Source organism: Anomaloglossus baeobatrachus, chromosome 7 (assembly GCF_048569485.1).
Source record: "Anomaloglossus baeobatrachus isolate aAnoBae1 chromosome 7, aAnoBae1.hap1, whole genome shotgun sequence".
Classification (NCBI taxonomy): Eukaryota; Metazoa; Chordata; class Amphibia; order Anura; family Aromobatidae; genus Anomaloglossus; species Anomaloglossus baeobatrachus.
In genome coordinates this window covers 39,046,604-39,066,915 of record NC_134359.1, presented here as the reverse complement: position 1 = coordinate 39,066,915, position 20,312 = coordinate 39,046,604, and positions in this window count along the sequence as shown.

Here is a 20,312-nt window from a genome sequence, read left to right as displayed (position 1 = left end):
GAACCCCAATGGAAGTCAGTAATTGGGTAGTTTGTGTCTCTGCCCACATGCTGCCAGACATAAGCAGAACACTTTTGGGGCGGGTGGGCAGGGTTTTTCTAATTTTTCGTTTGTTTGTCTTTGTGTGTGCACATTACATCTGATCACGCTGATTTTGCCCCCAGTGTGAGCAGTTCAAAGACTGCACTCGGCTCGCACAGGGCTGAGCATCACTCATACTCAAGCACAGCGCTGCTCACTTGAGTGGTTTGCACCCATAACTCACTCAAACTTCGAAACTGAACTTTGTTTTTTTTTAAGTCAGTTTCCGAACCTAAACCTGGAACCTCAGGTTTGCTCGCTCTAGAGATAAGTAGAGATGAGCGAACCTGAGGTTCAATATTCGGAAACCAACTTCCAAAATAACAACGTTCGGGTCCGAAGTGAGTGAGTTACAAGTGCAAACTACTCAAGCGATGGGTGACGGGATGCTCAAGACATTCGATACTCGATCGAGTATTCTGGTCCCTGCTCCGCATGTTTTGCGGCTTTTCTTCAGCCACTAAACTTGCGGGGATTGGCTGAAAAGCACAGTAACGCCTTAGTCATGTTAGCTACTGGCATTACTGTAATTGGTCACCAGCATAGCGTCATTGGGTCTATATAAGACAATGCTCAATACTTGTCATGGCTGTGATGGGGCTGGAAGTGCCCAGACTGGAAAAGCTTGCTCTGCAGCCTTTCAAAAAGCTTTATTCGGCTAACAATACCTGAACAGGAACATGGCGCATAGGTAAAACTCCGTGTTCGCGTTCCAAGACCCAAACACCCCGTGTTCGATACAAATCCCAAACTTTACAATTCGGATTTGGTAGTTATTAGTCATTGCACAGGAGGAGGTAAACTGAAACATCACCTATTGTGAACAGTGGGTCATTTTTTATCTACTGTATATAGGTAATATCCTTTTAATCTTGTCTGTCATGATATTGACTACTGAAAATTGATCTCTACTTAACAGAACGTGTCAGTCTAACATTAAGCTAGGTAATCTAAGTGAACATTTCAAGATTTATTCCTACTTTTTAATATGGGAAAAGAGAAGAGAGAAACATCAATTAAAAACAAAAGTTCCAACAAAATATTTTTTTTTTCTAATGATATCTTTCTTTAAAATAAGACTGAGTTTGTTTTAGGCTGTGTTCACCTATTTGCAATTCAGTTGTTTTAGGCTGTGTTCACATATTTGCAATTTGGTTGTTTTAGGCTGTGTTCACATATTGCAATTTGGTTGTTTTAGGCTATGTGCACATATTAGCAATTCAGTTGTTTTAGGTTGTGTTCACATATTAGCAATTCAGTTGTTTTAGGATGTGTTCACATATTTGCAATTCAGTTGTTTTAGGCTGTGTTCACATATTTGCAATTCAGTTGTTTTAGGCTGTGTTCACATATTTGCAATTCAGTTGTTTTAGGCTGTGTTCACACATTTGCAATTTGGTTGTTTTATGCTGTGTTCACATATTGCAATTTGGTTGTTTTAGGCTATGTTCACATATTAGCAATTCAGTTGTTTTATGCTGTGTTCACATATTTGTAGTTAGGTTGTTTTAGGTTGTGTTCACATATTTGCAGTTAGGTTGTTTTAGGCTGTGTTCACATATTGCAATTTGGTTGTTTTAGGCTATGTTCACATATTAGCAATTCAGTTGTTTTATGCTGTGTTCACATATTTGTAGTTAGGTTGTTTTAGGTTGTGTTCACATATTTGCAGTTAGGTTGTTTTAGGTTGTGTTCACATATTGGCAATTCGGTTGTTTTAGGCTGTGTTCACATATTGGCAATTTGGTTGTTTTAGGCTGTGTTCACATATTAGCAATTCGGTTGTTTTTTTATCTGTGTTCACATATTTGCAATTTGGTTGTTTTAGGCTGTGTTCACATATTAGCAATTCGGTTGTTTTTTTTTATCTGTGTTCACATATTTGCAATTTGGTTGTATTGTAAAAAAATGTTTACATTATTTGATTGAAAAAATGACATTTTTCTTGTTGCTTTGTGAAAATAGCAGTAAAATTGAGATAATACTACAATAAAACTCTGATGTGTGAATATAGCCTTAAGGTAACCATGTTTTTTAACAATATGTAGAAATTAAAATACGTTGTATTTATATATCTTTAAATTTAAACTGTAACAACAAATTTGACGCTTCTACCTGCAAGAAATGTGAGTTTTTGAAAAGCGGGTAAAGTGAGTTCACCTGAGGTAGAGGACCATGTGTTATCAGTCTTATCAGTCATCTCTAGCTGGGTTTTATCAAGTGCCATTCCCATTCATTCCCTGGAGAGGTGCAGAACAATGAAGGAGGTAGAGAAGAAGTGGTGAGGATTTATAAGGAGGCTGACCACTACAATATAGTATACGGTTAACAGCTTAATTTTCTAGGGCTCTACCACCGGGAAGAAATTTGTATAATTTTACATACTTCATAATTGCTTTTGAAATGGCATAATGATAAGAACATTACGGGGCAAAATTAGAGATTACCTTAAATGTGCCTAATGTAATTTTTCTAATTATAAAGCGAAATGCTTAAATACCTGAACTGATAAAGTGTACAGTCGCATACCTTTAAAATGCCACCAGGTGTTTTTACATGAAAAAGAAACAGATTTCACTGATTTACTAAATATCTCTATTTTTTTGCTTTTCTTTGAGGGTATTAATCTTTGCAGCGCAGCAGGATTCTGTAGATTACAATTAATGGGAGAAAGTCCGACGAGATATTAAAGAAAAGTGATATCAAGACATTTCTGCTATTTGGAAACTAAACATTGCATGTAATTAGTTGTATAAGAAAAATAATAATGCAAAAAAAAAGATTATTAACAGAAGAAAAAAGTTTTGACATTTCAACCCCTGCTCATATGCACTATTAGGGCCAATGGGTGTAAAAATGGGGGAAACCTATACATGAGCTGAGCCGAGAAACTAAAGGCCCCGTTACACGCAATGACGTATCTAACGATATATCGCCGGGGTCACAGATTCCGTGACGCACATCCGGCATCGTTTGCGACGTCGTTGCATGTGACAGCAAGGTGCGACTGTTAACGATGGAAAATACTCACTCGTAGATCGTTGACACGTCGTTCCTTTTCAAAAAATCGTTGACTGTTGAGCTCGCAGGTTGTTCGTCATTCCTGAGGCAGCACACATTGCTACGTGTGACACCCTGGGAACGACAAACAACAGCTTACCTGCGGCCGCCGGCAATGCAGAAGGAAGGAGGTGGGGGGGATGTTATATCTATATTCTCCGCCCCTCCACTTCTATTGGGCGTCCGCTTAGTGACGCCGCTGTGACGCCGCACAAACCGCCCCCTTATAAAGGAGCCGGTTCGCCGCCAACAGCGACATCGCTCAGCAGGTAAGTCCGTGTGACGGGTCCGAGCGATGTTGTGCGCCATGGGCATAGATTTGCTCGTGACAAACGATGGGGGCGGGGGCTTACACCAGCGATATTGCTAGCGATATCGCTGCGTGTAACACCCCCTTAAGGGACAACTGCACTGAAGAAACTGATGAACTACTGTATTTTTTTGGTTGATAAGATGCAATGGATTATAAGATGCCCCCCAAATTTAGAGGAAAAAAGGGGTCCATCTTATAATTCAGAGGACTCTTACTGGGGGGGGCGGTAGCGGTGGTGGAGCAGGGTTGCAGGAGGCAGGGACGGTGGTGGAGTACAGCAACGCTGTGGGTGGTTCGGCAGGTGTCCCAGATGCTCGCTGTGAGGCAGGCAACATCCAGAAACTGTCGGCGATGCAGGCTTCAAAAACATGGCACCCAGAGGCGGCGCATGCACAGATTGCGCTACCGGTTCAATGACAAGTCGAGATTAGTGATGAGCGAGCATGCTTGTAACTACTCGGTACTCGCACGAGTATCGCTGTACTCGGGCTGCTCGGCGGGGTCCGAGTAATCTCGCGATACTCGTGCTGTACTCGTGGTCTTCATTTCTGCATGTTGGCGCTCTTTTGAGAGCCAGCCCTCATGCAGGGATTGGCTGGCAGACCACTGCAATGCCACAGCCCTGTTAGTTGTGGAATTGCAGTGATTGGCCGGCCTGCACAGCGTGACCGAGCCTTTATACCGGCCGGCGCGCTGTGCTCTGCTCACAGCTATCCAGACAGTGAGTGCAGGGAGAGTGTCGCTGATTCAGGGAAAGCTTTGCGGCCCTTTATAGCTTTTTCAGTTGCAGGGCTGCAAACAGTGTGACCAAAAGTCCTTCTCAGGACTATTCTAGTTGTATACAGGCAGGCAGGGTATAGCCAGGTCGGAGTACAGTAGCAGAGTCCTTCTCAGGACTATTGTTGCTATATACAGACAGGGTATAGCCAGGTCGGAATACAGGCTAGTGACCAGAAGAGTCCTTGTCAGGACTATTGTAGCAGTATACAGGCAGGCAGGCAGGCAGGGTATATAGCCATTCCTAGTGGTGACCGTATACCAGCCTTCATCATATCTGGGGCTGGTGTACACAGTGTAAAACAGTCCAGATAGTGTCAGACTTCTCAGTAATTGTCGCTCCTAAAAACCAGTTAGGTTCTTATTGCGTCCGTGCTTGCATTTAAAAACAGCACGTGTGTGCCTGTCGGTGGCAGCGTACAGGTGCGCGTTTTGCACAAACTATTATATAACGCACAAGTCTAGTGTATAATACACGTCAGTCAGCAGTGTCTGATAGTGTCAGACTTCTCAGTAATTGTCGCTCCTAAAAACCAGTTAGGTTCTTATTGCGTCCGTGCTTGCATTTAAAAACAGCACGTGTGTGTCTGTCGGTGGCAGCGTACAGGTGCGCGTTTTGCACAAACAATTATATAACGCACAAGTCTAGTGCATAATACACGTCAGTCAGCAGTGTCTGATAGTGTCAGACTTCTCAGTAATTGTCGCTCCTAAAAACCAGTTAGGTTCTTATTGCGTCCGTGCTTGCATTTAAAAACAGCACGTGTGTGTCTGTCGGTGGCAGCGTACAGGTGCGCGTTTTGCACAAACAATTATATAACGCACAAGTCTAGTGTATAATACACGTCAGTCAGCAGTGTCTGATAGTGTCAGACTTCTCAGTAATTGTCGCTCCTAAAAACCAGTTAGGTTCTTATTGCGTCCGTGCTTGCATTTAAAAACAACACGTGTGTGCCTGTCGGTGGCAGCGTACAGGTGCGCGTTTTGCACAAACTATTATATAACGCACAAGTCTAGTGTATAATACACGTCAGTCAGCAGTGTCTGATAGTGTCAGACTTCTCAGTAATTGTCGCTCCTAAAAACCAGTTAGGTTCTTATTGCGTCCGTGCTTGCATTTAAAAACAGCACGTGTGTGTCTGTCGGTGGCAGCGTACAGGTGCGCGTTTTGCACAAACAATTATATAACGCACAAGTCTAGTGTATAATACACGTCAGTCAGCAGTGTCTGATAGTGTCAGACTTCTCAGTAATTGTCGCTCCTAAAAACCAGTTAGGTTCTTATTGCGTCCGTGCTTGCATTTAAAAACAGCACGTGTGTGTCTGTCGGTGGCAGCGTACAGGTGCGCGTTTTGCACAAACAATTATATAACGCACAAGTCTAGTGTATAATACACGTCAGTCAGCAGTGTCTGATAGTGTCAGACTTCTCAGTAATTGTCGCTCCTAAAAACCAGTTAGGTTCTTATTGCGTCCGTGCTTGCATTTAAAAACAGCATGTGTGTGGCAGTCGGTGGCAGCGTCAGGCTCCATATTGTCCCTGGATAGAGACGTGCATGATGGCCTGTAAACATGAAGTGCCCATTGTAAGGAAGTGGGTCTATTGTAGTATAGCCCTTAGGCAGGGCAGCCAAAAATTGGGAGGCTCCACATTGTCACTGGATAGAGATGTGCATGAGGGCCTCAAAACATTGTTCCCATTGCAAAGGAGCGGGTCTCCTGTCGTTGTAATGCCCATTCAGAAAGAATGGGCGAAAAAATTTACCACTGGGGGTATACCTGAAACAACGGCTTAACTATTGTAACGGTCACCATGATGGCGCATGAGGAGAAGGAGGAGCAGTCCAGCGATTAGCCAAAGTCCAGAAGTGTGTTACCATGGGTGAGTGGAGGTACATGGCAAATTCCCGTTACAAACTTTAAATTCCGCTGTAATTTGCTGTTGGTGTGTGTGGTGAAGTCTGGCCAAATCCAACCCTTGTTCATCTTGATCAGAGTCAGCCTGTCAGCATTTACAGTTGACAGGCGGGTGCGTTTATCTGTAATGATTCCACCTGCGGCACTAAAAGCACGCTCTGACAAAACGCTAGCGGCAGGGCAGGCCAGGACTTCCAAGGCGTAGAGAGCCAATTCATGCCACGTGTCCAGCTTGGATACACATTAATTGTAAGGCACAGAGGAATGTCGGAGTACAGTTGTTTGATCTGCAAGGTACTCCTTGAGCATCTGGCCAAACTTAGGATTTCTTGTGGCACTACCCCTCACCTCAGGGGCTGTGGTATGTGAGGGGCTGAGAAAACTGTCCCACATCTTAAAGACTGTTCCCCTACCTCTGGCGGATTGGACTTGTGCCCCTCTCGGCTGTACGCCTTGGTTGTCCAGTGATTCCTGACCTATGCCGCTAGCGTTTTGTGAGGGGAATGCTTTGCCTACTTCCGTGACTATGGCCTTCTGGAACTGCTGCATTTTGCCTGACCTCTCCGCCTCGGGAATAAGAGACATAAAGTTCTCCTTTTAGCGTGGGTCTAACAGTGTTACCAACCAGTAATGATTGTCGGCCAAGATGTTCTTAACGCGAGGGTCACGAGACAGGCAGCTTACCATAAAGTCAGCCATGTGTGCCAGACTCTTAACAGCCATCACTTCAGTATCCTGACCAACACGATAACTGAACATGCTGTCCTCCTCCTCCTCCTCATCATCATCTACCCTGTCCTCTGGCCAGCCACGCTGAACCGAGGATATGACTGCATGTCATATCCTCAATTTGGCCAGAGAGTTGCTCCATGTCTTCATCCTCCTCCTCGTCATAGTCCTCCACTGCACGTTGTGATGAGACGAGGCTGGGCTGTGTGTTATCATCACCCACACCCACTACTGTTTCTTGCTCAAACTCATCACGCTCCGCCTGCAATGCATCATGGTTGTTTTTTGAGCAGAGACCATTTTAGAAGGCAGAGAAGCGGTATGGTGACGCTAATAATGTCGTCATCGCCGCTCACCATCTTGGTGGAGTCCTCAAAGTTTTGGCGGATGGTGCATAGGTCGGACATCCATCTCCACTCCTCAGGTGTTATGTGTGGAGTTTGACCCATTTCCCGACGGCTTAGGTGATGCAGGTACTCAACAACTGCCCTCTTCTGCTCACATATCCTGACCAACTTGTGCAGAGTTGAATTCCAACGCGTGGGGACATCACACACCAGTCTGTGTGCCGGAAGATGCAAACGGCGTCTTAAGCCGGCAAGGCCGGCTGAAGCAGTAGGTGACTTTCGAAAATGTGCAGACAGGCGGCGAACTTTTACCAGCAGATCAGACAGCTCTGAGTATGACTTTAGAAACCGCTGAACCACGAGGTTGAGCAAAAGGGGCACGCATGGAACATGTGTCAGCTGGCCTCGCCTCAAAGCCGCCACCAGGTTCCGGCCATTGTCACACACGACCTTTCCTGGCTTTAGGTTCAGAGTTGTGAGCCAGTGATCTGCCTGCTGTTTCAGAGCTGTCCACACCTCTTCTGCATTGTGGGGTTTGTCACCTATGCAGATTAGCTTCAGCACTGCCTGTTGCCGCTTCGCCGAGGCAGTGCTGCAGTGCTTCTGTGTCGCCCTGGACAAGCCAGGGGCCACAGAGCACAACACTTAAACACCCCACACTCCCTGCAGGCATATCATAGTCAAAACACAAAATCCTTGTTGCCTTCCCCAGGGGCTGTTGTCCACACCAGGGTGTGGAGCCAGGCGGTTGGTCTCCACCCACCGCGGAGGAGGGAAAACACAGGCAGTGAGAGTTAAGCTAAGGAAGTGGAAGGAGGAAAGTAGTAGAGAGGAGAAAAGTGACAGCAAAGAGCCTGAAGTTGGTCCGGGTGTGTGGCCCGGACAGGACAGCAAGGTTGGCAGGATGTGGTGACCGTCTGCAGTGGAGGCCGATTGGAGTCTGCCGTAAGGACCGTGGACGGGTGGTGACCCGGCCGTACCGGACCGGTATACAAAGAGAAGCCAGCACCATTGGCAGAGGACTTTCGGATCCCGGCAAGGCTTGGTGTCGCCGTGAATTTGCCAAATCCGTTAGTGAAGGGAACCTCAGGGTTTCCAAACAGCCAAGTCCAGATAGAAGGCAACCGTACAACCGTGAAGGGGAGACACCGCCACCGCTAAGGGCAACCGTCTCCCAGGGCCAGCGCCTGTGGGCAAAAGGGGCTCCTCCGGCCCATATCCAGGTCGGGGAGCGGGTTACCGTTGGGAAACCATCACTACCAACACTTAACTTAGGTGCAGGGAGAGACAGTCATCATTAACCTGCAGGGAGGAACAACCGGAGCCGTCCGAGTGACCCGTCCATCCAGCCACTTGTTTTACCGTGAACTGTGTCATCATCATTGGGCTGAGTGAGTACCTCCGTGCCGTGCGGCACAGCGCTGCCCCTGCGACCCTGCACCTCATCAGGCCCCGCAACCCGCCTGTCATCCATCTCTACCCCATCACCAGGCCCCGGGACAACCAACCCCCCTACCCACGGAGGGGAGAAATAACAACAAAGCTGCTCCCTGTCACAGGCTCCCGGGATCCCCGTCCAGAGCAGCGGTGGTGTCCACACAATCACCACAACCGTGGGTGGCGTCACGGACAATATCCCCAAAACCCAAACCACCCCTTTTCACTCACGGGCGACTAGCGCCGCTCGAGTCCCCGGGATCCGGCCATCGCTCGAGCCAACGAGCAGCAGCAGCCGTAGAGCAGCGTCAGCCGGACCCGAGCAGTGGGAGAGCGCACCGTCCCCTCCTCCGCCCGCGACACTTCCAGCTTGGGACTGGTGTGGAGGGTAAAGTGGATCAGGATGCGCAGGAGGAGGAGGAGGCTGAGGAGCATGACATTCCGGAGCTGTAGAGTGTGTGTGAAACCCTGACTGAGGTAGGGCCTGCAAAACTTGGTGTGTGAAGGACGTGTTCCGTCCCTCGCTCAGACTGGGTCCCAGCTTGCACAATATTAACCCAGTGTGACGTCAACGAGATGTAGCGGCCTTGCCCACATGCACTTGTCCACGTATCTGTGGTTAGGTGGACTTTGGCTGAAACAGCGTTGTTCAGGGCACGTGTGATGTTTTGTGACACGTGGTTATGCAATGCGGGGACGGCACACCGGGAGAAATAGTGGCGGCTGTGGACCGAGTAACGTGGGACAGCTGCCACCATCATGTCGCGGAATGCTTCTGTCTCAACCAGCCTAAAAGGCAACATTTCCAGCGCAAGCAGTCGCGAAATGTTAGCATTTAGAACTGTGGCATGTGGGGTGTTGGCAGTGTATTTGCGCCTGCGTTCAAAGGTTTGCTGAATGGATAACTGAACGCTGCGCTGGGACAAGGACGTGCTTGATGATGGTGTTCTTTCTGCGTAGGCAACTGCAGGTGCAGGAGTGGAGGAGGCTTGTTCGCAGGCAGCATGGACAGGGGATTGGCTCGCATGCACAACCAGCGAAGACGTAGCAGTGACATCAGCAAGCACTGCTCCTCGACTCTGTTGTACTTCCCACAAAGTCGGGTGCTTGGCTGACATGTGCCTGATCATGCTGGTGGTGGTCAGGCTGCTAGTTTTGGTACCCCTGCTGATGCTGGCATGGCAGGTGTTGCAAATGGCCTTTTTAGAATCATCTGGAGCCAACTTAAAAAACTGCCAGTGTCAGAGTTCCGGGTTTTCCAGTTTTCTTTTGAAAGAGCTTGCCCTTTGTTAACATGGAGTTTTCTGTTCTGTTGCCCTACTTCCTGTCCATCTGTTTAAAAGCCGCCCCTAAAGCTTAGTTCAGTGCCTGAGTATACTGCTTCCTGTGTGCTCCTGCCCTGCTGCTTTTGGTTCCTGATTGTTATTCGGATCCTCTTGGAAAACAACCGACACCGACTCTGGACTTCATCTGGTATCATCTAGCTGTGCCCGGACTCCGTTTGCCGTCTTTGGTCGGCACTTCTGCCCGGTTCCTTCCGTTTAATACCACTCTGGACTCACATCACGTACGGACATTTTTGGACTTACCTATTGCCCTTTTGTGTCCCGGCTGCTGCACATTTAGGGCTTCTGGGGTGATTGCCAGACAGTCCCTGTATAGGGGTTCGCTCTTGGTGGTCTCCCTGGGGGAGTCCGGTGCGCGGTCCCGGGAATTCCCTTTCGCTCCGTCCCTGGAAGGTATTTCCTGTATTTATGTTCTACTGTGTTTTTGTTCCGTTTATGTACATATTTGCTGGTTGCATATTATAAACGTCTTGCACCAAGAACTCGTCTCTGGTTGTCATTGCCCTAACGCAATCGAAATCCTCAATACATACAATAGTATTACAGCCAGACTCGGGAAGACCTAACATTTGTACAGGCACCTTGTGTCGTGTTGTTCCGGGGAACAGTTGCCTGACGTCTGCCTGGGGCCACCACTCTGCTTCTTACTGCCTGTTGGGATGCTACGCCTCCCTCCCCCTGTGCACTGCTGTCCTCGCTCTGCATATCCTCCTGCCAGGTTGGGTCAGTTACTGGATCATCCACCACGTCGTCTTCCTCTTCCGCACCCTGCTCCTCCTCCTGACTTCCTGACAATTGTGTCTCATCATCGTCCACCCCTTGTTGAGACACGTTGTCAACTTCGTGAGAACGTGGCTGCTCAAATATTTGGGCATCTGTACATACAATCTCGTCATGGCCCACTTCAACAGGAGCTGGCGAGAGGCCAGAATTTGTGAATGGAAACGTGAACGAACAGCTCTTCCGAGTGTCCAAGTGTGGGATCAGTAATGTCCGTGGACGTGTACTCGGCCTGGTGGTAGGAAGGAGGATCAGGTTCTGAAATGTGCGGTGCAGTATCACGGCTACTGACACTTGACCGTGTAGAAGACAGAGTGTTTGTGGTGGTGCCAATCTGACTGGAAGCATTATCCGCTATCCAACTAACAACCTGTTGACACTGGTCTTGGTTCAAGAGCGGTGTACTGCTGCGGTCCCCAAGAATTTGGGACAGGACGTGCGAGCGACTAGATGTGGCCCTTTGTTGTGGCGAAATTAGAGCTTGCACACAACCTCGGTCTCTGCCTGCACCACCATCACGTCCACTTCCTTGTTCGTTGACAACGCCCTTGCGCATTTTGGAATGCTGTGCTGATGTGTATTCACTAGACTTGTGCGTTATATCCAAGTTTTTGCAAAACTCACACAAATGCAGAGGAAAGCTGCCACCAACAGGCACACACGTGCGGTTTTTAAATGCAAGCACGGAGGCACTAAGAACCTAACAGGTCTCTATCCAGGGACAACGTGGAGCCTCCCAATTTTTGGCTGCCCTGCCTAAGGGCTATACTACAATAGACCCACTTCCTTCCAATGGGCACTTCAGGTTTACAGGCCCTCATGCACGTCTCTATCCAGGGACAACGTGGAGCCTCCCAATTTTTGGCTGCCCTGCCTAAGGGCTATACTACAATAGACCCACTTCCTTACAATGGGCACTTCAGGTTTACAGGCCATCATGCACGTCTCTATCCAGGGACAATGTGGAGCCTCCCAATTTTTGGCTGCCCTGCCTAAGGGCTATACTACAATAGACCCACTTCCTTCCAATGGGCACTTCAGGTTTACAGGCCCTCATGCACGTCTCTATCCAGGGACAACGTGGAGCCTCCCAATTTTTGGCTGCCCTGCCTAAGGGCTATACTACAATAGACCCACTTCCTTCCAATGGGCACTTCAGGTTTACAGGCCCTCATGCACGTCTCTACCCAGGGACAACGTGGAGCCTCCCAATTTTTGGCTGCCCTGCCTAAGGGCTATACTATAATACACCCACTTCCTGACAATGGACACTTAATGTTTTGAGGCCCTCATGCACGTCTCTACCCAGGGACAACGTGGAGCCTCCCAATTTTTGGCTGCCCTGCCTAAGGGCTATACTACAATAGACCCACTTCCTTCCAATGGGCACTTCAGGTTTACAGGCCCTCATGCACGTCTCTACCCAGGGACAACGTGGAGCCTCCCAATTTTTGGCTGCCCTGCCTAAGGGCTATACTATAATACACCCACTTCCTGACAATGGACACTTAATGTTTTGAGGCCCTCATGCACGTCTCTACCCAGGGACAACGTGGAGCCTCCCAATATTTGGCTGCCCTGCCTAAGGGCTATACTATAATACACCCACTTCCTGACAATGGACACTTAATGTTTTGAGGCCCTCATGCACGTCTCTACCCAGGGACAACGTGGAGCCTCCCAATTTTTGGCTGCCCTGCCTAAGGGCTATACTACAATAGACCCACTTCCTTCCAATGGGCACTTCAGGTTTACAGGCCCTCATGCACGTCTCTATCCAGGGACAATGTGGAGCCTCCCAATTTTTGGCTGCCCTGCCTAAGGGCTATACTATAATACACCCACTTCCTGACAATGGACACTTAATGTTTTGAGGCCCTCATGCACGTCTCTACCCAGGGACAACGTGGAGCCTCCCAATTTTTGGCTGCCCTGCCTAAGGGCTATACTACAATAGACGCACTTCCTTCCAATGGGCACTTCAGGTTTACAGGCCCTCATGCACGTCTCTACCCAGGGACAACGTGGAGCCTCCCAATTTTTGGCTGCCCTGCCTAAGGGCTATACTATAATACACCCACTTCCTGACAATGGACACTTAATGTTTTGAGGCCCTCATGCACGTCTCTACCCAGGGACAACGTGGAGCCTCCCAATTTTTGGCTGCCCTGCCTAAGGGCTATACTACAATAGACCCACTTCCTTCCAATGGGCACTTCAGGTTTACAGGCCCTCATGCACGTCTCTATCCAGGGACAATGTGGAGCCTCCCAATTTTTGGCTGCCCTGCCTAAGGGCTATACTATAATACACCCACTTCCTGACAATGGACACTTAATGTTTTGAGGCCCTCATGCACGTCTCTACCCAGGGACAACGTGGAGCCTCCCAATTTTTGGCTGCCCTGCCTAAGGGCTATACTACAATAGACCCACTTCCTTCCAATGGGCACTTCAGGTTTACAGGCCCTCATGCACGTCTCTACCCAGGGACAACGTGGAGCCTCCCAATTTTTGGCTGCCCTGCCTAAGGGCTATACTATAATACACCCACTTCCTGACAATGGACACTTAATGTTTTGAGGCCCTCATGCACGTCTCTACCCAGGGACAACGTGGAGCCTCCCAATTTTTGGCTGCCCTGCCTAAGGGCTATACTACAATAGACCCACTTCCTTCCAATGGGCACTTCAGGTTTACAGGCCCTCATGCACGTCTCTATCCAGGGACAATGTGGAGCCTCCCAATTTTTGGCTGCCCTGCCTAAGGGCTATACTATAATACACCCACTTCCTGACAATGGACACTTAATGTTTTGAGGCCCTCATGCACGTCTCTACCCAGGGACAACGTGGAGCCTCCCAATTTTTGGCTGCCCTGCCTAAGGGCTATACTACAATAGACCCACTTCCTTACAATGGGCACTTCAGGTTTACAGGCCATCATGCACGTTTGTATGCAGGGGCATTGGTGAACCTCACAATTTTGGACTGCCCTGGCAAAGGAAAATACTACAAAGACTCACTTCCTCAAAATGGGCACATTAGACTCAAGAGGCCTTCATGTACGTCTCTTCTCAGGGACATCGGAGTGCCACACAATGTTTTCACGTAAAATCTTTCATGTATTAATCTCAAAAAGTAACATACACCAGCTCTATCTCACTATTGGGTATGTGCCCTTAACATTTCCGCCATGAAAAATCATTTTGGGGTCATTTTGGAAGCTTTTCTGGTGAGTCCGTAAAAATGGCGTAAAACGCGGACAAAATTGTTCACAGCTGTGACTTTTCAGTGATAAATGCTTCAAGGGGTCTTCCCCATGCTGTTGCCATGTCATTTGAGCACTCTTCTGAGACTTTTGTGACATTTTTAGGGTTTCTCCATGCTGCCGGGGGGTCATTTCACAAAAATACTCGGGTCTCCCATAGGATAACATTGGGCTCGTTGCTCGGGCCGAGTACACGAGTATCTTGGGAGGCTCGGCCCGAGCTTCGAGCACCCGAGCTTTTTAGTACTCGCTCATCACTAGTCGAGATCTCATCTGCGTATATGCCACCTCTGGGCACCATTTTCCTTAAGTTCACTGCTGGGAGATCAATGGGCCAGAGGTCTTGCGTGCGCAGATGTGATCTTGAGCTGAGAGCTCCATCTGCGCACGCGCCAATTATGGGTGCCATTATTAGAAGCCCGCACCGCTGACATTTTCAGGATGGCCCCTGCCTCACCACCCATAGTGAGTACCAGCACAGCGGTCCACGGCACAATGCCTGCATCCTGCAACCCCTCTCCACCACCTCCCGGTAAGCTATATTCGGATTGTAAAACGCACCCCTCATTTTCCTCCCAAATTTTTGGAGGAAAAGTGCATCTTATAATCCAAAAATAGGGTAATGTACTGTATAAACACCTACCAACATGCGCATTGTTGATTGGTAGCTTTCTGTCTATGCACTGTGTTCACAGAAAGCTGTCAATCATTGGTGTGAGCGGGGTTATATACATTCAGAGAACTGCTAGATCTGAACTATTTAAAATGCTGTTCTTATCAAAACTGCATCAAGCAGCCCAATAAGTGAGACACAGCTGGAATCAGGATCTGTGCCCCTACATTATGCTGCTCTCAAATGGAGTAGCAAAAACCTGGTGACAGATTCCGTTTAAAGGGAACCTGTCACCAGTTTTGGTGCCTATAAACTGCGGCCACCACCAGTGGGCTCTTATATACAGCATTCTAACATGCTATATATAAGAGCCCATACCGCTGTTTAGAACATAAAAAACACTTTATAATACTCACTTAAACCGGTCGCTTTGGTGGATGTGGCTCAGATGGGTGTCTTTGTCCTCCGGTGCCGGAGCCGCCTCTTTCGGCAATCTTCGTCCTCCTTCTGAAGCCTGTGTGCATGACGCGTCTACGTCATACACACTCACCGGTCCCACGCATGCGCACTACAATACTTTGATCTACTCTGCTCAGGACACGTCATGCACCGCGGCTTCAGATGGATAACAGAGGCGGCGACAAAGATGGCCAAAATAGGCAGCGCCGGCACCGGAGGACGAAGATGCTCATCTGAGCCACATCCACTGCAGCGACCAGTTTAGGTGAGTATTATAAAGTGATTTTTATGTTGTACACAGCGGCCTGGGCTCTTATATACAGCATGTTAAAATGCTGTATATAAGAGCCCGGTGGTGGTTGCCACAGCTTATAGGGCAAAAAAATTGGTGACAGGTTCCCTTTAATATTTTTTTATTTTTTCAGCTTTTTTTTAAGTACATGTAAAATAAGAAACTGATGCGGCTGCAGTGATTAAGAATTTGTGTAATTAATTATACTGAACAATATAAATAAATGAATGAATGAATGAATCAATGAATTCCAATTGATGGCAGCATTTTTACATAACATTACATTATACATTACCCAACTTGTGCTCCATATGTATTTTGTTAGAAATGAGAATCTGCCCTGGGGGTTTCTGGGTGTTGCAAGGTGACCTGTTCACAAAGCCGGAGCAATATGCATGCAAGTGAATTAGAAATTTTGAAGCAGATCCCAAGTCATAAAGTTTTCTTTAATTTTGTTCCTAACGACTGGAGCACGATAACAAGGCTCAATGACACATTTTAAGATAAAAGGTTTCTTTAAAACCTATTTCAATAAAATCAGAATTTTGTGAAATATGTTATATTCACCGCTAAATCCTTATTGCTAATATCAAAATACAATCCATGCATCCTCTGATAAAGCCTGCAAAATAGATTGCTAATATTGTGTCATAAAGACCTCATTTAGTTATGCGTGAGCGCAGTGTCGGACTGGCTACCGTAGGAATCTCCAGTAATGCCAGGCCTGGATTCAGGTACCTGCATTGCACTCCGGAGCTCTCACCTGAGCTCCGGAGTGCAGCCTAGACTTTACCGTGAGCGTCGAGTGATTGATTCCCCGGCGCTTGCGGTTCAGTTCGTTACAGCTGCGGACAGGCCGGGCTGATCTCCAGAGTTCAGGTGAGAGGCGAGCACCGGAGATCACCCCGGTCTGTCTGCAGCTGACATGGACTGAACTGCAATCAATCACTCGGTGCTCGCGGTACAGTCTCGGCTGCACGCCGGAGCTCAGGTCCGGAGTGCAATTCAGGTACCTGAATCCAGGCCTGGCATTACTGGAGTTTCCTCCGGTAGCCAGTCCAATGCTGTGTGAGCATGCTCGCCACTGATCGATACTCAAGTGAGCGTTGGGATGCTCGGATATATTCGTTACTCATTCGAGTATTGCAGGTATGCCATGCTCGAGTCCCTCCCCACATGTTTCGCAACTGTTGGTAGTGTTCGGCATTACTCGACACTCAATCAAGTATTGCGGGTGATCAAGTCTTCGCCTCACACGTTTTACAGCTGTTAGCCAATCAACATGCGGGGATTGCCTGTCATACATGGTAGTGACATAGCCATGTTGCCTATTGGCATTACTGTGATTGGCCAACCACATCGGGGCATCTGGTCTTATATAAGATCCAGGGGTGCAATGATCATAAGACTCTCCTCTGGGAGCAGTTCAGGGAGAGTTGATCTAAGGCCGGGGCCACACGAGGCACTAGTGCGATGCTTGAATGACACTCGGCTCGCGCTGGTAACACAACAGGAGCCGAGTGTCAGGCTAGTATCTTTGCGACTGCGGTCCAACTGTGCGAGCAGACCTCAGCTGTAGGGGGCGGTCCGGCTCTGAGGAGGGGTGGGCCAGCGCTGCGGAGGGGCGGGCCGGCACGGAGGAGGGGAGGGAGGAATTTATCTCCCTCTCTCCTCCGTAGCCGGCTATTGCGATTCTCGCTCTGCACGCTTGGTACAATTCTTTCAAAGAAAACAATAAGGAATGCACTCAACCTCCATGGCCTGTATGCACGCTCACCATGCAAGAATCCATTGTTGAACAAAAGCCATGTTCAATCAACTTTAAAGTTTACTTTTCATAGCATGTGAAATACTGTGAGAATATAATCTGGTCAGATGCTACCAAAATAGAACTCTTTAGATACCATGTTTGGAGGCCAAAAGGCAAATCAACAGTGAAGTTTGTAGGTGGGAACATCATGGTGTGGAGCTGTTTTTCAGCAGACGTCACATAATTGGAATGATGAATAGACAAATGTACCAAGACATTCTTGATAAAAATCTGTTGCCATCTACCAGGATGATGAAGATAAAAAGCAGGTGGACATTTCAGGAAGACAACGATCCCAAACACACAGCCAAGGAAACTCTCAATTGGTTTCAGAGAAACAAAATAAAGCTGCTAGAATGGCCGAGCCAATGACTGGAGTTGAATCCAATAGAAAATGTATGGAAGGAAACAAAGTTCAGAGTTTACAGAAGGAGTCCAGGACCTTCAGGATGTGAAGAGTGTTTGTGTGGAAGAGATGGCCAAAATCCCACCTGAGCAATGCATGCAACTAGTTTCTCCAAGGAAGGGTGCCAGAAAAAGTTACCCTTCCCTTTCACATCTTACTAGGCTCTTTAATAAAATCTTGTTTTCTATGATATATTTGTTCCAATATATTACTGTACTTGGCAGGCTGTTGTGTATATTATTGGTGCGTGTGATATCAGGGTTTTCCTTGGCTACATATTAGATTACGAACGACCAGCTATAGAACGACATACAAAATTCTCCAACAAATTTCTATACATTTGGAAATATTATAGTAAATATAAGAATACTACAGAACCATGATATAAAATGAAGGTATTACAATTGTTTCCATCACTGGTTTACATGACTGGTCATTATTAACATCTAGCACTTAACCATAGTCAATAGCTCCCATTCGAACGATGATTAAGTATTTGTATCTCTAATAGGATTGTTCCACATGACTGCCATACATTCAGTTTTCAAGCTATTGCTAGCCATCGTTTATTATGGCTAACATGCCCAGGGAACATATTTTTAATTAAATCAATGGGCTAAGTCACTTTAACAAATTCATCTTATTAAAAGCATACATTCTATCTATCTATCTATCTATCTATCTATCTATCTGTCTGTCTGTCTGTCTATCTATCTATCTATCTATCTATCCCTCTATCGATCTATCTATCTATCTATATATCTATCCCTATATCTATCCCTCTATCTATCTATCTATCTATCTATCTATCTATCTATCTATCCCTCTATCTATCCCTCTATCTATCTATCTATCTATCTATCCCTCTATCTATCTATCCCTCTATCTATCTATCTATCTATCCCTCTATCTATCTATCTATCCCTCTATCTATCCCTCTATCTATCTATCTATCCATCTATCTATCTATCCCTCTATCTATCTCTCTATCTATCTATCCATCTATCTATCCATCTATCTATCTATCTATCTATCTATCTATCTATCTATCTATCTATCTATCTATCTATCTATCTATCCGTTTATCTATCCATCTATCTATCTATCTATCTATCTATCTATCTATCTATCTATCCCTCTATCTATCCCTCTATCTATCTATCTATCTATCTATCCCTCTTTCTATCTATCTATCTATCTATCTATATATCTATCCATCCCTCTATCTATCCCTATATCTATCTACCTATCCCTCTATCTATCTATCTATCTATCTATCTATCTATCTATCTATCCCTCTATCTATCTATCCCTCTATCTATCTATCTATCTATCTATCTATCTATCTATCTATCCCTCTATCTATCTATCTATATATCTATCCATCCCTCTATCTATCCCTATATCTATCTACCTATCCCTCTATCTATCTATCTATCTATCTATCTGTCTATCTATCTATCCCTCTATCTATCTATCTATCTATCTATCTAGCTATCTATCTATCTATCTATCTATCTATCTATCTATCCCTTTATCTATCTATCTATCTATCTATCTATCCATCCAGCTATCTATCTATCTATCTATCTATCTATCTATCTATCTATCTATCTATCTATCTATCTATCTATCCCTCTATCTATCTACCTATCCCTCTATCTATCTATCCCTCTATCCATCTATCTATCTATCTATCTATCTATCTATCTATCTATCTATCTATCTATCTATCTATCTATCTATCCCTCTATCTATCTATCTATCTATCTATCTATCTATCTATCTATCTATCTATCTATCTATCTATCTATCCCTCTATCTATCTATCTATCCCTCTATCTATCTATCTATCCATCTATCTATCTATCTATCTATCTATCCCTCTATCTATCCCTCTATCTATCTATCAAAATATTCATTAGTTTTGCCAAAGCAAGTGTACAATATAGAATATGCATAAGGACTGTAGGAACGATGGATGGGGGAACATCCAAAGAGGTGGTTATGGAAGTCTATGGCATATCATAGATCTCTTCAATCTAACTGCAATAAAACATAAAAGTAAGTACACCCCTCACATTTTTGTAAATATTTTTTTTATATCTTTTTATAGGACAACACTGAAGATCTGACCCTGTGACAGAATGTAGAGCAGTCAGTGTGCAGCTTGTATAACAGTGTAAATTTGGGGTATCCTCTAAATAACTCATCACACAGCCATTAATCTCTAAACTGATGGCTATAAAAGTCAGTACACCCCTAAGTGTAAATTGCCAAATTGTGCCGAAAGTGTCAATATTTTATGTGACCTCTATTCTTTTCAAGCACTGTCTTAACTCTGGGCATTGAGTTCACTAGACCTTCACAGGATCCGCTGGATCCTCTTTCATCTTCCATGATGACATCACTGTTGGAGACCTTGCGCTCCTCCACCTTCCGCTTTATGAGGACCAAGAGATGCTCAGTAGGGTTGAGTTCTGGAGACGCTTGGCCAGTCCAGCACCTTTGACTTCAGTTTATTTAGCAAGGCAGTGGTCATCTTGGAGGTGTTTAGGGTCGTTATTATGTTGGAATGCAAAAAGGAGGGGATCATGCTCTGCTTCAGTATGTCACAGTATATGTTGTCACTCATGGTTCCCTCAATAAACTATAGCTCCCCACATCTGGCAGCAC